Source organism: Rutidosis leptorrhynchoides, chromosome 4 (assembly GCF_046630445.1).
Source record: "Rutidosis leptorrhynchoides isolate AG116_Rl617_1_P2 chromosome 4, CSIRO_AGI_Rlap_v1, whole genome shotgun sequence".
Lineage (NCBI taxonomy): Eukaryota > Viridiplantae > Streptophyta > Magnoliopsida > Asterales > Asteraceae > Rutidosis > Rutidosis leptorrhynchoides.
In genome coordinates, this window is record NC_092336.1 from 613,250,236 (window position 1) to 613,269,774 (window position 19,539).

A 19,539-nucleotide genomic window follows, 5' to 3' on the forward strand; every position below is an offset into this window, starting at 1 on the left:
CGGCCAATTCTTGGTGGTCATTATGTTACGCGAATAGCGAAGTTTTTCGATATTGATTTCAGCAGGTGCACCAAATTAACCGATCAGTTGCAAGTTATGAAACCTTTTAATTTAAGGTTTTATTTTAACGCAAATTTTGTTATGTGGAATGCGAATCGAGATGGTGTGGTAGCATTTGTTGAGCCACAAGCACCTGCAGTTGGAGGTGCTAATCAGGGTGTTAATGAGCCGGAGCCGGTTGCTCCAAATGTGCATGCAGGGGGTGAACAACAGTGGGGTATTTCCCAAGAGGTTTGGGACGGTTTGGTTTCGTCAGTTGGTAATTTACAGGTTGGTATGTCAAGAGGGTTCAGTGATTTCCGAGGGGATCAGCGGGAACATGATAACCGCATGTGGGCAAGCCAGCAAAGAGTAGAGTCGAGTAACTCTAGGCAGGAGGAAAGGTTAGATGAGATAGCCCATGATCAGCAGTGGATTGCATATGGCAATGATTGGCAGCGCCATAATGATCGTCTCTATTATTATGATCCGAATAATTATTATGGCACAACAGCTCAGACACCGATTTATTACCGCAGTGATGTTCGGCCACGAGTTCAGGCCCCTATTTATGACGAGCAGGAGAGGTTGGAGAACGCGCGAGAGCGTTTTCAGCAGCAGTACCCATACGGCAGCTGGCCGTATGGTGGATTTCAGTGAGGAGGGCCTGCGAGCCCGTGATCTTGTTGTATTTGTTTAGACTATTTTCATTTAGTTTGGGTTGTACTTGAATATTTTTATTTTTCATATTATGTACTTGAGACCTTATTAGGGGCAAGGCGTTTCGGTACCGGGTGGTACCACCTTGTCCCATTTATGTAGTTTGCTTGTTTTTTTCTTTTCTTAGGTGTGTTGGTGAAACAGTTTTTCAAGTCTGGCATTAAGTTCAGCAAAACTACTTGAGTGATGATATTGGTGTGAGGATCGGGAATGGACGATGTTCTTATGCTGGCAGTCAGTTCAGCGCCATCTGTCACTGTCATTCCACGATCTGTGGTTAAGCTCGATAAGTTTTTATTTTTCTTACCCTTTCGATTTTAATCCATTTTTGATCTCAAATAATGGGGACATTACTTGATCTCAAGTGTGGGGTGGGGGATGTAAAATCTCTCGGGTTGGTTATTAATAGAATCATCATTATTTTGGTTTTGATATCTAAAAGACTTGACGTTTCACGGGGTTTTGGTCGTGAAAAAAAAAATTGAAAAATTTAGGGGAAAATAAAAAAAAAAATGAAAAATTAGTTAGCGAAAAAAAAAAAAAAAAAAATATATATATATATATATATATATATATATATATATATAAAATATAGTTAAAAATTCGACCAAAACCCTTGTTTAAGTATGGCTTGGTATTTATATTTCATGATGTTTAAAGAAGCCAAGGTTGTTCCACATGTTCATTACCATTGAACATGAAATCCTACGAGTTCGGGGAACTCAATAGTAGGTCACCTGTACCAAAACGGGTGTAAACCGTGAGAGAGCGGTGATTGCATAGCGTGATTGTGACCGAATCACGTGCCAGATCAAAAAATTTTTTGGTTACTTGGTATAGCATACTTCCGAAACTATATCATTTTATTATTGCATCATTTAAATGATGTGATACTGTGGGAAGAGGAGCCTTGAGCTTCACCAGTGCTGTCCTTTTTAGGAGCAATAGCTACGTGCTTGTGTTTGCTTAGACAACACAACCCATAGCCAAAAGCTATGGAACCCGAAGGTTTTCGGGATTTTTCAAAACCGGTGTCAAGTGAAACAGATTGGCACTTCCGAGTGATTCAGATCCACTCATTAAGGAAGTAAAGTCTTCCGACCGTCCTACTTGGTACGTATACCTCTTAAGCGTGCCATTTCATTACCCATCATATCACGATGAGGTACCGTTAGAGGAGAAAGTCTTGAACTTTCAAAACACGTTCATTATTTTGAATGTGAAATCCTACATGAACATTCAGTTCATACGTAGGTCACTTGTACAAAAACGGGTGTCAATCGTATGAACGGTGATTGGATCGTGTGGTCGAAGCCGGGCCATACGCTAGATCGAAAACTTATACAGGGCGGTCTTCATTGTTTCTCCTAACAAGGACAATGTATGCGCTCGACCACCTTTTATGACCATACAGGATGAATCCACTCCATCCTAAAAGGAGTCAAGTCTCCCGAACGACACACTTGCTGATTTATTTCAGAAGATGTAGTCCAGACCAGTTGTAGGGTGACGAAAAACCTTGAAAAGTCATTGCTAAAATCGACTGGAAATCTACCAGGCCTCAACATCAAACAGGGAAACTGGTAGTCAAAGCTTATCTCAATGAGGGAGATTTGCTAGCCAAATGGGAAGCGCACCATGATACACAAAATGTCAGTGATTGATCAGATTCCCAGTGGATAACCTCCGGAAAGGTAAGATATCAGCTTTTAAGCCTGATGAACTTCAATCTTCATGATTGACCTAACGGATTAGACGGTTACCTCATAACCGTCGATGATATCCGGACGTAATGTGTATCCTCCTAAGCACATTATTTTCTTACCGACATCTCGCGATGTTAGGTACTGTGGGAGGCTTGGCTTGACCAATTGCGGGGTAGCCCGTGCGTTCTCTTGGCACATGTGTTCGATTGCTTATTCCTTGGTGCTAGGTTCCCACTTGATTCCCGGATTCTTTGAAGATTTATATTATGATCGAGATTCTCTACTTCATCATTATGGTACGTTATCGAGATTATTTTTGGTTACTATATTGATTCATATTGATTGCGGTTTGGGAAGTTACATCGGGGGAATGCAAGTGGGAACCATGGTTGTTATTTATGCCAAATCGTGCCCACGCTAGTTGCTTGTTTGGTTTTTTGTTCATTGGTTCTACATTCATGTTTGAAGACGTTATTATATTGTAGAAGATTATTTTCGAGTTCTATTGCTTGAGGACAAGCAAAACTCTAGTGTGGGGTGGTTTGATATCGCGTATTTTATACACATTTTCATTAGCGATATCGGTCACATTTTGGTCCATTCGGGTACGATTTGGCGGTTATATTGATCATATTGAGATTTGTTCGAGTTTGAAAAGCTAAGTGTTGTCATAACCCGACCTTAACCATAAGGACGAATACAATAACATATGATTTCATCGCGAGGTATTGACCTCTATATGCGACATTTTTCAAAAACTGCATTCGTTTTTACAATACAAACCATAGCTTTTATTACAAATACAAGGTTTAAACAACTTAATAATGATTATCGTTTAGCGATAATCTTAGACTTACAAACTTCACATGTGATAATAACAATACGACCTTCAACATATTTTACATTACAAATCCTCCGATATGCAGTTTTATTTTTGACACAAATATGCATACTCAAGATCTTGCTTAAATTCAACATGTTGCAGCGGAAGCTTTTAGTTATCACCTGAGAATAAACATGCTTAAAACGTCAACATAAAGTTGGTGAGATATAGGTTTAAAGCCGGCAGCGTTATGAATATAGATCACAAGATTTCATATATAAACGTTTTAATAAAAATATTCTAAGTTGTTGAGCACTTGATAACCATACTTAACATTTAATCAACGTCGCATATTCCCTTTATTATGAAATCTTACTACACCGTACCAAGTGTAGTCACCGAAACGAAGTACTGTGCAACCGTTGAATACTGGTCGTCCAGTCCGGTTGGGGTTGTCAGGCCCGATAGATCTATCAACAGGATTCGCGTTTACAATACCGCATGTAAATAGTAGTTACCAAGTTACAGGGAGATATGCCAGTGGTACAACTCAACGTAGAATATATAATTTTAGTCACTTGTGTCCATAACGTAAATCATAAAATGCATGTATTCTCATCCCGAAATATTTAGAGTTTAAAAGTGGGACTATATACTCACTTTTGCCTTGAAGGTATTTATCACGACTTGGTCTCCGATAGATATCACGAACCTAACCATATATATAATATATCAACATATTTTCTTTTTAAGTAATCGTTACATATATATATATATATATATATATATATATATATATATATATATATATATATATATATATATATATATATATATATATATATATATATATACTTTTAATATTTTCTTAGTCCGTAGTTAGCAGTCCGATGTTAGTGGTCCACAATTAGTTGCTTAAATAAAATAAATAAAAACCCCATCGTATTCGTATTGATCAGAATTAATCTCGACCCATGGTACCATGTTGTCAAGTGACGTGTTGCGTACATAAAGTACCGTGTTGTCAAATGACGTGTTGCGTACAATCATGAGGTCTTATGATTAATCTTCTCGTGTTGTTTACGGGTGGTCCTGAAATATATAAAATCAAATCATAAGTAAATATATATGAAATATCATATTAATTAGAAAATATATGATTAATTTAATTTTTCTCCAAATATTTTCGTAGCTAAACTAGCTTCGGATACCCGATCTTGTTTTAGTCGTAGTTTCTTCATCACAACTCCGTTTTTGTTGGTTCAACTTGCCACTTCCTTGGATCGAGTCAAATTTTAAGAATATGAACTGATAATACCTTAGTTTGTATTCGAAATCACAGGTTATAGGTCAAACTTTGGTGAAACTTATGAAAGTGATCATTTTCCATCATAAAAACAACATTTAATGATCATTTTTCTAAAAATACTTACACTTTGAGTTAAACCATGAAATTTTTATGTGTTAACATATTCATAAAAATTATCATTTTTCCAGAACATAAACTTCCAATTCAAAGCTTAAGATAGTTTTTAATTATCCAACCCAAAACAGCCCCCGGTTGCACTCCGACGACGTAGATTCAGTTTTTAAGATGTTCTTTGTAAAACCAAGTTATATCTTTATAAGTTAACATATCATTATGATATATTACAGGTCTTGAAGTGTTTTAAAAGTTAAGTTAGAAGGATCTATTTAGTTTGCAAACAAGTTTGAAATCATTCAAACTATGTTCTTGTTGTTAAAATTTTACAACACAAAATAAGATAGCTATATAAATATGAATCGAATAAGGTTATGAACAAGGTTACTACCTCAAGTTACTTGGACAAAGTTACTGTAAAAGATGAGAAAAATCTTAGAACCAAAAGAGTGGTGGAGTTGGATCAAAAGGTTGGAAGTAAACTTGTAAATTTGAAAGGATTTTTGAAGTGTTCTTGGAAAGGTTTTCTTATGATGTTTAAGTGTTGTTTTTGAAGCTAGATCTTCATGGTTGTGGGCTGAGATGGTTAAGGTGTTTAAGGCTCATGAGGATGTGTGTTTTTAGCTAAGAAATGGAAGTAAAATTTGAATCAAAATGATGATCCCATACCCCCTTTAAAAACGTGATTTAAGGTAGACAAGGCAAAATTTTTAGTTTGTTATCTTATGTAATTAGTCAATAAACTTCCAAATTCTAATTACCTTATACCTAGGGCAGTAACATGATTGATTAAAAGGTTGATTTGATGTGTATATACCAATAGTAAATACATCTAGAAGATGGGTATGATACGGGTACCTATACCCTAGGTGTACGTATAGAAATCTTTGAGAAAACGGAACGAGGATTCAAATATAGCTATCTTTTGTAAATATACTTATATTGTTTTATGTATGTAAGCCCTTTAAAAGTGATAAAATACATATCTATACGATGCATGTATAAGTATTGTAGGTTATAAGTATTTATGTCGAAGAACATTACGTATAGTTATCGTTTTGAAAACTTAAGTTAGTAGTTTCAAAATATGCTTATAACTTATTGTTATTAGTACACAATAAGATGTTAAACCATTCTTAGATCATGTTAAATACATATAAATACATATATATACACAAACGTATAATTATCGTTTGTTATATAGTTCGTGATGTCATCGGTCAAATTGGACGGTCAAACGTTGTGTAAAACTCTTTTTAAAAACATAAATCTCAACAATTTAGATTACTTATCATGTTGGTAAGGTTTAATTTATGTAAATATTAATCTCATAGGTATAAAATGATCGGAAAAATCCGGGTCGTTACAGTACCTACCCGTTAAATAAATTTCGTCCCGAAATTTTAAAATTGTACCTATTTTGCGTTCTCGGGAAACAAATGTGGGTACTTTCGTTTCATCTGATCCTCTCGTTCCCAAGTAAACTCGGGACCCCTTCGAGCATTCCAACGAACCTTGACGATTGGTATGTTGCTCTGCTTGAGTTGTTTAACTTCACGATCCATGATTTCGACTGGTTCTTCTATGAATTGTAGTTTCTCGTCGACTTGGATTTCTTCAAGAGGAATGGTGAGATCTTCCTTTGCAAGACATTTCTTGAGGTTTGAGACGTGAAATGAATTATGTACCCCGGCGAGTTGTTGTGGTAACTCGAGTCGATAAGCTACCGGTCCGATGCGTTCGATGATCTTGAACGGGCCTACATACCTTGGGTTCAGTTTACCCCTTTTTCCAAAACGTATTACACCTTTCCAAGGTGACACCTTTAGCATAACCATGTCACCGATCTGAAACTCTAATGGTTTCCTTCGGACATCGGCGTAGCTCTTTTGGCGACTACGGGCTGTTTTCAATCTCTCCTTGATTTGCACTATATTCTCAGTAGTTTCATGGATGATCTCGGGACCAGTTAATTGTCGATCTCCTACTTCATTCCAACAGATAGGGGATCTACACTTCCTTCCATACAGTGCTTCGAATGGTGCAACTTTAATGCTCGCATGATAACTATTATTATACGAGAATTCTGCTAATGGTAGATATTTATCCCATCCGTTTCCAAAATCGATCACACATGCCCTGAGCATGTCTTCAAGAGTCTGAATTGTTCTTTCACTCTGCCCGTCAGTTTGCGGATGATATGCGGTACTCATATCCAAACGAGTTCCTAGGGCCTCCTGTAGTGATTGCCAGAACTTTGATGTAAATCTACTATCACGATCGGATATAATGGAAATAGGTATTCCATGCCTTGAAACAATTTCCTTTATGTACAGTCGTAATAGTTTCTCCATTCTATCCGTTTCCTTTATAGGCAAGAAATGTGCCGATTTGGTGAGTCGATCAACTATTACCCAAATGGTGTCATAACCCCAGGCAGTCTTAGGTAACTTTGTGATGAAATCCATGGTAATACCATCCCATTTCCATTCTGGGATTTCTGGTTGTTGAAGTAACCGTGACGGCTTCTGGTGTTCTGCTTTAACTTTAGAACAAGTTAAACATTCCCCAACATACGTTGCAACGTCTGTCTTTAAATTAGGCCACCAATAATGCGTCTTAAGATCTTGGTACATCTTTCCAACTCCAGGATGTATCGAGTATCTTGTCTTGTGCGCCTCATTCAATATCAACTTCCTTAATCCACCCAACTTCGGTACCCAAATACGGTTTGTAAAATACAAGGTTTCGTCTTCCCGTATAACGAGTTGCTTCGCATACTTCTTCATTATTTCATTTCCTATGTTTTCTTTAGTAAGAGCTTCTCGTTGAGCCTCTTTGATTTGTGAGTTGAGATTCATGCGAATTTTTATGTTCATTGCTCGTACTCGAATTGGTTCCCGTTCCTTTCTGCTTAGAGCGTCAGCCACTACATTCGCTTTCCCGGGATGATAGCGAATCTCACAATCATAGTCGTTTATCAGCTCGACCCACCTACGTTGCCTCATGTTCAGCTGTTTCTGATCAAAAATATGTTGAAGGCTTTTATGATCAGTAAACACAGTGCATTTAACCCCATATAAATAATGTCTCCATATCTTTAATGCAAACACTACTGCTCCCAATTCTAAATCATGCGTCGTATAATTTCGCTCGTGAATCTTCAATTGTCGGGATGCGTATGCTATAACTTTCTTCCGTTGCATAAGGACGCAACCAAAACCTTGTCGCGAAGCGTCACAATATATCTCAAAATCATCGTTCCCTTCAGGTAACGATAAAATAGGTGCTGTAGTCAACTTCTTCTTCAGTAATTGAAATGCACTCTCTTGCTCCATGGTCCATTCGTACTTCTTCCCTTTTTGTGTTAACGCTGTCAATGGTTTAGCTATTCGGGAAAAATCTTGAATAAACCTTCTATAATAACCGGCTAAACCCAAAAATTGGCGTATCTGCGTTGGTGTCTTAGGAGTCTCCCATTTTTCAATGGCCTCAATTTTAGCTGGATCAACCTGAATTCTTTTACTACTAACAACGTGGCCAAGAAATTGCACTTCTTTCAACCAAAATGCACACTTAGAAAATTTGGCGTATAACTGTTCTTTTCTTAACAATTCTAATACCAACCTTAAATGCTGCTCATGCTCTTGCTCACTCTTGGAATAGATAAGAATATCATCAATGAAAACGATAACAAACTTATCTAAATACGGACTACAAACTCGATTCATGAGGTCCATGAATACAGCTGGCGCATTAGTCAACCCAAACGGCATGACCAAAAATTCATAATGATCGTAGCGTGTCCGAAAAGCAGTTTTCGGAATATCTTCTTCTTTGACACGTAATTGATGATAGCCCGATCTTAAGTCGATTTTCGAGTACACACATGATCCTTGTAATTGATCAAATAAGTCATCAATTCTCGGTAGTGGATACCGATTCTTGATAGTTAACTTATTTAATTCACGATAATCTATACACATTCGAAAAGATCCATCTTTCTTCTTGACGAATAAAATCGGAGCTCCCCACGGTGAAGTGCTCGGTCGAATGAAACCGCGGTCCAGTAATTCTTGTAACTGGCTTTGTAACTCTTTCATCTCAGATGGTGCAAGTCTATATGGAGCACGAGCCACTGGTGCAGCTCCTGGTACTAGATCTATTTGAAATTCTACAGATCTAAATGGAGGTAATCCCGGCAACTCTTCCGGAAATACTTCAGGAAAATCTCTTGCCACAGGCACGTCGTTGATGCTCTTTACTTTTTCCTTCGTTTCGACTTTATTAACATGTGCTAGGATAGCATAGCACCCTTTCTTCAAGCACTTTTGAGCTTTCAAACAACTAATGAGTTTTAGCTTTGAGTTACCCTTCTCTCCATAAATCATTAATGGCGTTCTATCCATACGAGGAATGCGAATTGCCTTCTTGACGCACACAACTTCAGCTCCTATTTTGGACATCCAGTCCATGCCGACTATTACATCAAAACTTCCTAATTCTACGGGTATCAAATCAATCTTAAATGTTTCTCCGGCTAAATTTATTTTACAATCACGGCAAATTTTATCGGCTTTAATTAGTTTACCATTAGCTAACTCAATCATGTACTTAGCATCTAGAGGTAATGATGAACAATTCAATTTAGCGTGAAAGTCTCTACACACGTAACTTCTATCGGCACCAGTATCAAATATAATAGATGCGGATAAGTTATTAATGGTAAACGTACCCGTAACAAGCTCCGGGTCTTCATGCGCCTCCCTAGCATTAATAACAAATGCTCTTCCACGTGCAGATCCGTTATTCTTCTCTGGATTCGGGCACTGACTCTTATAATGACCCTGTTTCCCACACCCATAGCAAGTAACAGTGGCCAAGGCAGTTCTATTTGCATTGGTGGCAGGAGTCTTGGTACCGTTTGTATTTGTAGCGGGAACCCTACAATCTTCAGTAAGATGACCTTTTCGATTACAATTGTTGCACACCACATTACAATAACCAGAGTGATGTTTGTGGCATCTGTTACATAAAGGATTTCGTCCCTTGTAACCTGAGTTCGAACCGCTACCCGCACCTTGCGTGGTTTCTTGTTTCTTGTTGGATTGTTGATGATTACCTTCCCACTTTCTTTTGTTTCCCGATGTCTTGACATCGGTGTTCTTATCCAGAATAATCTGGTCCATCAACTCGTTCGCCATGGTGATAGCTTCATGAATAGTCTTAGGTTTGGATGCTGTAACATTTGCCTTGACCTTTTTAGGCAAACCGTCTTTGTACAGTTCAATCTTCCGTTCTTCGGTTGGTACCAATTCGGGACATAGCAAAGCTAATTCCATGAATCGCTGATTGTAGGTGGTGAGTTCAGTACCAACAGCTTTCAGGCTTCGTAATTCAGCTTCCAACTTCCTAACCTCGTTCCTTGGACAATATTCGTTGATTAGCATTGTTTTGAATTCTTCCCAAGGAGTATCATAAGCTACATCTCCTCCTACGGCCTTCACATAGTTTTTCCACCACGTGAGTGCACTATCTTGTAGGGTACATGATGCATACTTGGTCATGTCCTTCTCAATACAACTATTGATTTTAAACACAGACTCAATCTTTTCGATCCACCGGGTTAAACCGACCGGTCCTTCTGTTCCACTGAATGATGAGGGCTTGCAACCTTGAAAATTTTTGTAAGTGCACCCCACTCGAGGATTTGGGTTAACTGCAGCACCTCTTGCAGCCTCGACCCATAACATTCTGTCGTTCACTCGCTGATTGATGAGTTCCTGGATTTCTTGTTCCGTCATTCGGTTCAATCGCGCCATAATCTTCAATAAGAATGAAAAAATAATTATTCACATGGAATATTATAGATGTAGTATGTATTTACAGTAAATCGTAGCTTATTAATAATATGAACCAGTTATTATTATAAAAGCCTTTTCTTCTTATTAGCGTTTTATAATTATATCTAGGGTAGTACCTACCCGTTAAAGTTCATACTTAATAGCTTAGTACGAAAATCAATTACTACCACCCAAATAATACTTAACCATGGAAAATTATTGCATTTCACACTTCACTATTTTACATATGCTTATCTTACATCAAACATTAAGCAAACCACACTAGTAATATTATACAAAACATTATATGATCCCATGGTTTAAAACAACAGCGCATCATTTAACCCAAAGCGTTTGTGTTCAAAGAAATCGCTTAAAGGTTATCCTGGTTGTCTCCCTGCGTTTTGGCTGAGGAACTGAAGAACTGGATGTCGGGATAGAACTAATAGGAATAGCGGGAATAGGTGTGGAAGTATCTGGTGGAGTTGGTGCCACAACATCCTCTCTAGACTCGGGATTTAGATTTTCCATTTCAGTAGCCTTTCGTTTCTTTCCTCGTTCGAACTTGTCTTTCGTAATTTCCTGTATTTCTTCCTCCTCAGGATCACTTTCCAGTTCCTCTTCAATTGATTCATCCGGAACTTGTGAGTCTTCCCCAAAGGTGTCGCTTTCATCATCGGATAGATTAATGACTGGAACACCATCTGAAGAGTCTGGTTCGGAGTCGCTGAATGTGATAATAAGTTCTAAGCCAGACATCTATCACATAACAACTAGCACGTTAATACCACATAATATTTACATATTAATTTTTAACCAACAAGGATAAGCAATAGTTTTCGAAATCAAACACGGTCAAAGTCCAGACTCACTAATGCATCCTAACAAACTCGATAAGACACACTAATGCAAATTCTCTGGTTCTCTAAGACCAACGCTCTGATACCACATGTCATAACCCGACCTTAACCATAAGGACGAATACAATAACATATGATTTCATCGCGAGGTATTGACCTCTATATGCGACATTTTTCAAAAACTGCATTCGTTTTTACAATACAAACCATAGCTTTTATTACAAATACAGGGTTTAAACAACTTAATAATGATTATCGTTTAGCGATAATCTTAGACTTACAAACTTTACATGTGATAATAACAATACGACCTTCAACATATTTTACATTACAAATCCTCCGATATGCAGTTTTATTTTTGACACAAATATGCATACTCAAGATCTTGCTTAAATTCAACATGTTGCAGCGGAAGCTTTTAGTTATCACCTGAGAATAAACATGCTTAAAACGTCAACATAAAGTTGGTGAGATATAGGTTTAAAGCCGGCAGCGTTATGAATATAGATCACAAGATTTCATATATAAACGTTTTAATAAAAATATTCTAAGTTGTTGAGCACTTGATAACCATACTTAACATTTAATCAACGTCGCATATTCCCTTTATTATGAAATCTTACTACACCGTACCAAGTGTAGTCACCGAAACGAAGTACTGTGCAACCGTTGAATACTGGTCGTCCAGTCCGGTTGGGGTTGTCAGGCCCGATAGATCTATCAACAGGATTCGCGTTTACAATACCGCATGTAAATAGTAGTTACCAAGTTACAGGGAGATATGCCAGTGGTACAACTCAACGTAGAATATATAATTTTAGTCACTTGTGTCCATAACGTAAATCATAAAATGCATGTATTCTCATCCCGAAATATTTAGAGTTTAAAAGTGGGACTATATACTCACTTTTGCCTTGAAGGTATTTATCACGACTTGGTCTCCGATAGATATCACGAACCTAACCATATATATAATATATCAACATATTTTCTTTTTAAGTAATCGTTATATATATATATATATATATATATATATATATATATATATATATATATATATATATATATATATATATATATATATATATATATATATATATATATACTTTTAATATTTTCTTAGTCCGTAGTTAGCAGTCCGATGTTAGTGGTCCACAATTAGTTGCTTAAATAAAATAAATAAAAACCCCATCGTATTCGTATTGATCAGAATTAATCTCGACCCATGGTACCATGTTGTCAAGTGACGTGTTGCGTACATAAAGTACCGTGTTGTCAAATGACGTGTTGCGTACAATCATGAGGTCTTATGATTAATCTTCTCGTGTTGTTTACGGGTGGTCCTGAAATATATAAAATCAAATCATAAGTAAATATATATGAAATATCATATTAATTAGAAAATATATGATTAATTTAATTTTTCTCCAAATATTTTCGTAGCTAAACTAGCTTCGGATACCCGATCTTGTTTTAGTCGTAGTTTCTTCATCACAACTCCGTTTTTGTTGGTTCAACTTGCCACTTCCTTGGATCGAGTCAAATTTTAAGAATATGAACTGATAATACCTTAGTTTGTATTCGAAATCACAGGTTATAGGTCAAACTTTGGTGAAACTTATGAAAGTGATCATTTTCCATCATAAAAACAACATTTAATGATCATTTTTCTAAAAATACTTACACTTTGAGTTAAACCATGAAATTTTTATGTGTTAACATATTCATAAAAATTATCATTTTTCCAGAACATAAACTTCCAATTCAAAGCTTAAGATAGTTTTTAATTATCCAACCCAAAACAGCCCCCGGTTGCACTCCGACGACGTAGATTCAGTTTTTAAGATGTTCTTTGTAAAACCAAGTTATATCTTGTTAAGTTAGCATATCATTATGATATATTACAGGTCTTGAAGTGTTTTAAAAGTTAAGTTAGAAGGATCTATTTAGTTTGCAAACAAGTTTGAAATCATTCAAACTATGTTCTTGTTGTTAAAATTTTACAACACAAAATAAGATAGCTATATAAATATGAATCGAATAAGGTTATGAACAAGGTTACTACCTCAAGTTACTTGGACAAAGTTACTGTAAAAGATGAGAAAAATCTTAGAACCAAAAGAGTGGTGGAGTTGGATCAAAAGGTTGGAAGTAAACTTGTAAATTTGAAAGGATTTTTGAAGTGTTCTTGGAAAGGTTTTCTTATGATGTTTAAGTGTTGTTTTTGAAGCTAGATCTTCATGGTTGTGGGCTGAGATGGTTAAGGTGTTTAAGGCTCATGAGGATGTGTGTTTTTAGCTAAGAAATGGAAGTAAAATTTGAATCAAAATGATGATCCCATACCCCCTTTAAAAACGTGATTTAAGGTAGACAAGACAAAATTTTTAGTTTGTTATCTTATGTAATTAGTCAATAAACTTCCAAATTCTAATTACCTTATACCTAGGGCAGTAACATGATTGATTAAAAGGTTGATTTGATGTGTATATACCAATAGTAAATACATCTAGAAGATGGGTATGATACGGGTACCTATACCCTAGGTGTACGTATAGAAATCTTTGAGAAAATGGAACGAGGATTCAAATATAGCTATCTTTTGTAAATATACTTATATTGTTTTATGTATGTAAGCCCTTTAAAAGTGATAAAATACATATCTATACGATGCATGTATAAGTATTGTAGGTTATAAGTATTTATGTCGAAGAACATTACGTATAGTTATCGTTTTGAAAACTTAAGTTACTAGTTTCAAAATATGCTTATAACTTATTGTTATTAGTACACAATAAGATGTTAAACCATTCTTAGATCATGTTAAATATATATAAATACATATATATACACAAACGTATAATTATCGTTTGTTATATAGTTCGTGATGTCATCGGTCAAATTGGACGGTCAAACGTTGTGTAAAACTCTTTTTAAAATCATAAATCTCAACAATTTAGATTACTTATCATGTTGGTAAGGTTTAATTTATGTAAATATTAATCTCATAGGTATAAAATGATCGGAAAAATCCGGGTCGTTACAAGTGTTGAAACGTGGTGTTTTATGGAGTTTATGAGGCGTTTTGTTAGTTTGTTATTGCTAAAGGCGCACCGAGGATGAAAACGTTAAGTATTTATCGGGTATATTGGGTTTTGAGTGAAGAAAGAGTGTAAAAAGTCGAAGGAACCAGACGCAGTGTATCGTCGCGGCGCGGAAAGGGGCCTCGCGGCGCGACATAGTACTAGTTTCCAGATCAGAAAGTGAGTTAAGAAGGTAACTATTTTATGAGTATCTCCGCGGCGCGACCAATAACGTCGCGGCGCGACACCTCTGGCGGTTCAGCCATTTTGGCAAGTATAAAAGGCCCGAATTTAACCCTAAATAATTCATTATCGTATCCAGACGAATTCCAGCCACTTTTTGACGAACTTAGGTGATTTTTGGGGATCTTCAAGGTCATTCTAAGGTACCAATCATTCCGGGAACAAGTCTCGATTCGTTTATCTTTCAGGATTCAATCTTTGATTAGGTTTATTCTTTTGTTATCAACAATGAATTTCTCTATTTCTTTGATTGTTATTTTGGTTTTAGCCATGATTGTAGGCTAAGCTTTTAATGTTTGTCTAGACTGAATATTTGCAAGTGTTTGGATGAAACCTTGATGTTTTATTAATTGATGCATGATAATTATGAGTTTTGATTAAGAACCATTCTTGTAGGTATTGATTATTGTTACTAGGTTGATTAGTGAATCTTGTTTGAACAAAGGGAACCCTGTTTCAATTTAGTGATCTAATTTCCAATTGATTTGTCTTAACCGATTGGGTGCTTACTGGACCAAGGGGGTAAACCGGGTAACGTAATTGAACAAAATAGGGGTGAATTGTGTGGAGCGAACGCGTAACCAATTGAATCTTAATCTTATAATTAGCTAGTTACTAAGTCACAAACGAAAGATGGTATTTGGTGAAAGGGAACCCTAAGCCAATTAATCCTAGTTTGACGTGTTTGCTAAAAGAGAACTCTGGGTAAACCGACTCTGTAATTGCGTGCATTGATTAATAGAACTAGTGCTTAATAACAAATCATCCAACACTGCGAATAGGATATCTAGGCGAACATTCTTTTATCCATTGAATTCAAATATCTTTACTTTTCCGTTGAGTCTGCATTTCTTTTACTTAAACTTAAAAACACAAAAATATTGTCTTTTACTTTTTAAAGCTATCTTGATTTGGCTAATCGTTAAATAGCCGCAAAACAAACTATCTCGTACTTTCAATTTTCATAGTTTAACTTAGTTTACTTTTATTTGCAAACTTAATTCTCACGTTAATACTGTCCTTGGAACGATACTTGGAATTACCATTTTTATACTATTGCACGATCGGGTACACTGCCCGTAAGTGTGTAGTAATCTTTAACCAGGCATATTTCCAAAGATAATTTATATACTAGATTTCACACATCATTTATCTTCTTTTTTTTACATGTAGATCTAGGTTTGTTCTTATGTAATTACCTATATATAACATGTTTATAATATGAATATGAATTAACTAAGATCAAAGTTGTAAATAGTTTAGGGTTTTTATTAACCAAGAAAATAACCATATAATGTATTTTTATATTTATCGTTTGCAACTTTAACAAACTCCATCGGTAACACCACATCATATCATCTGACTGAGGATCTATTTGGTTAATGAAACGAAAATTCACCTTTTGATTATTAGTTGAGCCTCCTGCAGCCTGTGAGTAGGATTTTTGTTCTTGACCACCATCAACCCCCGCATCATCATTTTGTTTATAACCTTCATCTCCCTTGCTAGGAGAGTTATTATTAGAGGAAGGAACAGGGTTTGAATGAAGAACATCCTTTCCATCATCAACAGTTTGTGTCCCTGGATTATCTTTGATCTTGTTCATGTGAACACCAGCTGCGGTATCATCCTCGTGATCATCACAGCCTTCATTGTTAGGATATGTATCATCATCACCCTTCGTATCTTTAACTGAAGGATCCTTTTCTGTTTCAGCTTTCGAACCCTTAGGCGAAGAGACTAGAGGAGGAAAGTCATAATCATTGTGGATAGATTCATGATCAGATGAGTCACCTGAGTGCACGCTAACATGTTCATCCTGTTTAAAATCATCCACCGAAGCACTTGTAGGCGTATTGGCCACTTTCATGTCAGTCTTGTTTACACCAGAACTTTCAGAATCAGATGTATTAACATCGTACGATTGGCTTCCCAAGTCTGTTCCCAGAGATCGATTACGACCTGTGTCTGAGACTTCTCCCTCCTTAGATTCGCCTACCTCCGGTTCCCTCTCCTTCGAAAGCTCATCAAGAGCTTCCCTAATTTTCCGATTGCGCAACACCCTGCCCGGTGTCGCCATAAATTTCTTCTTGTTCTTGCCACCCATCACGCCGCTTGCCGGAGCAAGAAAAAAAAAAGAAAACAGAAAATCGGCGAGACAGGAGTTACTCAAGACCACCGGATAGAAGCCGGTGGCCGGAGGAAAGGAGCTGCACAATCGATCTACAAAATGGCAGTAGAAGATCCACGAATAAAAAGTTTTGAAGGAGAAGAGGGATGCGGGTTTAAAAGAATCAGAGAAAGCAAGAACCATAAGAGAAGTGTTGTTTTGATCAACATTGGTGATAAAAGCATGAAAATAGATGGAGATTTTATTTGGGAACCACATGTTTTATTTAACATTGAAGAGAGTAACTCGGTTGTTTCATACGAGTGACCATCATTCGCCTTAAGATTTATCTGATCAGAAACAAGTTGGCCGATTGGGAGTTTTTTTTTTTTTTTTTTTTTTTTTTTGTTAAGCGATGCACCCTTTTCCAGTATATTTTGTGCCTCGATTAATCTTCCTTGCATACAAAGGTATCGTGGAGACTCGGGAACGAAACTATAAAATATTAGTGCCACAAGATATGGAACTGCAGATAATCCAAGTAGCCACCTCCAGCCGTATTTAGGCATGATCCATTGCAATCAAAAAGATTACAAATTGGACTCAGCTTAAGGCTGCAAAGAGGGACATATATCACAGATGGTCCATTTGGCAGAGGCGGAGACAAGGGGGACAGAGAGGTGCTCAGCCTCCTCCAAGGCTTGAATAAAGTTCAAATCTTAATTGTATTTTATGCCCAAATAATTATAAGCCTCCCTTAATGATCAAGTCTTAAGTGTATTATTATGTCCAAATAATTGTAAATTAGTTGGCCGATTTGTTCAAGACACGTATAATTTACAAGCAGTTTTAAAAATTAGTTTAAAAATTATAAATATAATATAATATGTGTTTATCGAGTAAGCCACCCTCATTTCTCAATCCTGGTTTCGCCTCTGCCATTTGGTTTGTATCATAAATCATCGGTAGTCCCTGTACTTTTTTTTTCGTCGGGATGGTCCATGTGGTCTAAACTTTGAATCACCGATGATATGGTGCATATCCACATGGATCATCCTTGACGAAAAAATGCAAACCATAGGGACCATCGGTGATTCAAATGCAAATCACAGTGACCATCCTTGACCGGAAAAAGTATACTAGGACCACCGGTGGGATCTGATACAAACCAGAGGGACCATTCGTGATATTTTGTCTCAAAGATGTTATTGTATATACGTGCCCAAGCAAGTGAAGCCTCGATGATGGTTGCAACGGTCCAAAAAGTTGACAAACCAACCATCCAAAAGCCTCTGTTTGAAAAATGGGACAAACTCTATAAACCATGACGTGAACACGTGCCCACCTCCAACACCAACACCAACAATGCAACGAAGCACCAGCAACGATGCGTAATCCGGAGCAAAAGCACCCGAGAAGCCTGCTACACTTGTTATCATAGCTGCACCGAGGAATCCCTTCCTAATTATGCATTAATGGGCAAATGAGAATATGATAAAAAGAATTGATATTATTTACGTTCATCGAGGGACGTACTTTATGCCATAAGAATCAGAGATGGCACCCCACAAATACGCTCCAACGAGCATTCCTCCAAAAGCCACAATTGAAATCAAGCTCTCTTCATTTGAAGATAGGCCCCACTCCGGCTGAACGGCGGGTCCTATAAACGACAAAAGCATCATTTCCATTGTGTCGGCTATCCAACCAAGTCCAGCATATGCGAAAATGATTATTTGGAGCTTCCCAAATCCAATTGTAGAAAGTGCATCATCTAATGTATATACATTTTCTTGATCACCCATTTAACAAGCAGAGTAAACAAAAAGTAATATCAGAACACTGGTTTAGTAATGATCATAAATTATAAAATAGTGTTAGATGAGGTTAAAATACTCAGAATCCAATCAAATCAAATTTTATACAACAAATAGGAAAAGACAGCGAGATTGGAAATTGCCATAATTAACATATTTAAACGTAATGGTCCTTGCGACAATACTTTTTATTGAAGTACAAGTAGAATGATAAACGTAATTGAAGTCGATTAGACATTACATTTAACATTCTCAATTATGCAATTATAGTTATAATTATTATTATTATTATATTATATTATATTATATTTATATTTATAATAATAGTAATAGTGATACTGATAGTGATAATGTTATAGAGTAAGTTAATTCGTTGGTTCTTACAGTTATATTAAAAATATTGATTTGGTCCTTAAAATTTTTTAATTATCTGAATAGTCATTTATTTACAAAATTATTATCAAGATAGTCCTTTATTTAAAAACTATTGCCTAGTACCTTATACTGAATTACTAACATTCGAAATCTATCTGATTAGTTATGTTATAGGACTATCTATGTAACAAAATGTCTAATTAAAGGACTATCGATATAATCCAAAAGGTTTAAAGGACTAAAACAACAATTCCGATATAACAATAAAGACCAACTAAATAATTTACTCCAATTTTATTGTACTAATAACGAATAATAAACGAGTATAGAGGAAAATGAGTGGCTCGCTGGTAACGCACGGAGTCAGAAATTTTTTTCACCAGAAGTAAAAAAAAAAAAAATTTAACGTATTTTTTTTATACAATATATGGAAGTTTTGGGGCCAAAATATAAAGTTGTTCGAGTAAAATTGGAGGTTTTGAGCAAAATACGAAGGTTTT

General features: G+C 36.2%; 1 pseudogene; it reads right to left on the reverse strand.

The window, feature by feature from the left end:
* Positions 1-16,960: 16,960 nt before the first annotated feature.
* LOC139843030 (organic cation/carnitine transporter 7-like) lies at positions 16,961-18,652 on the reverse strand (annotated as a pseudogene).
* Positions 18,653-19,539: the final 887 nt, after the last annotated feature.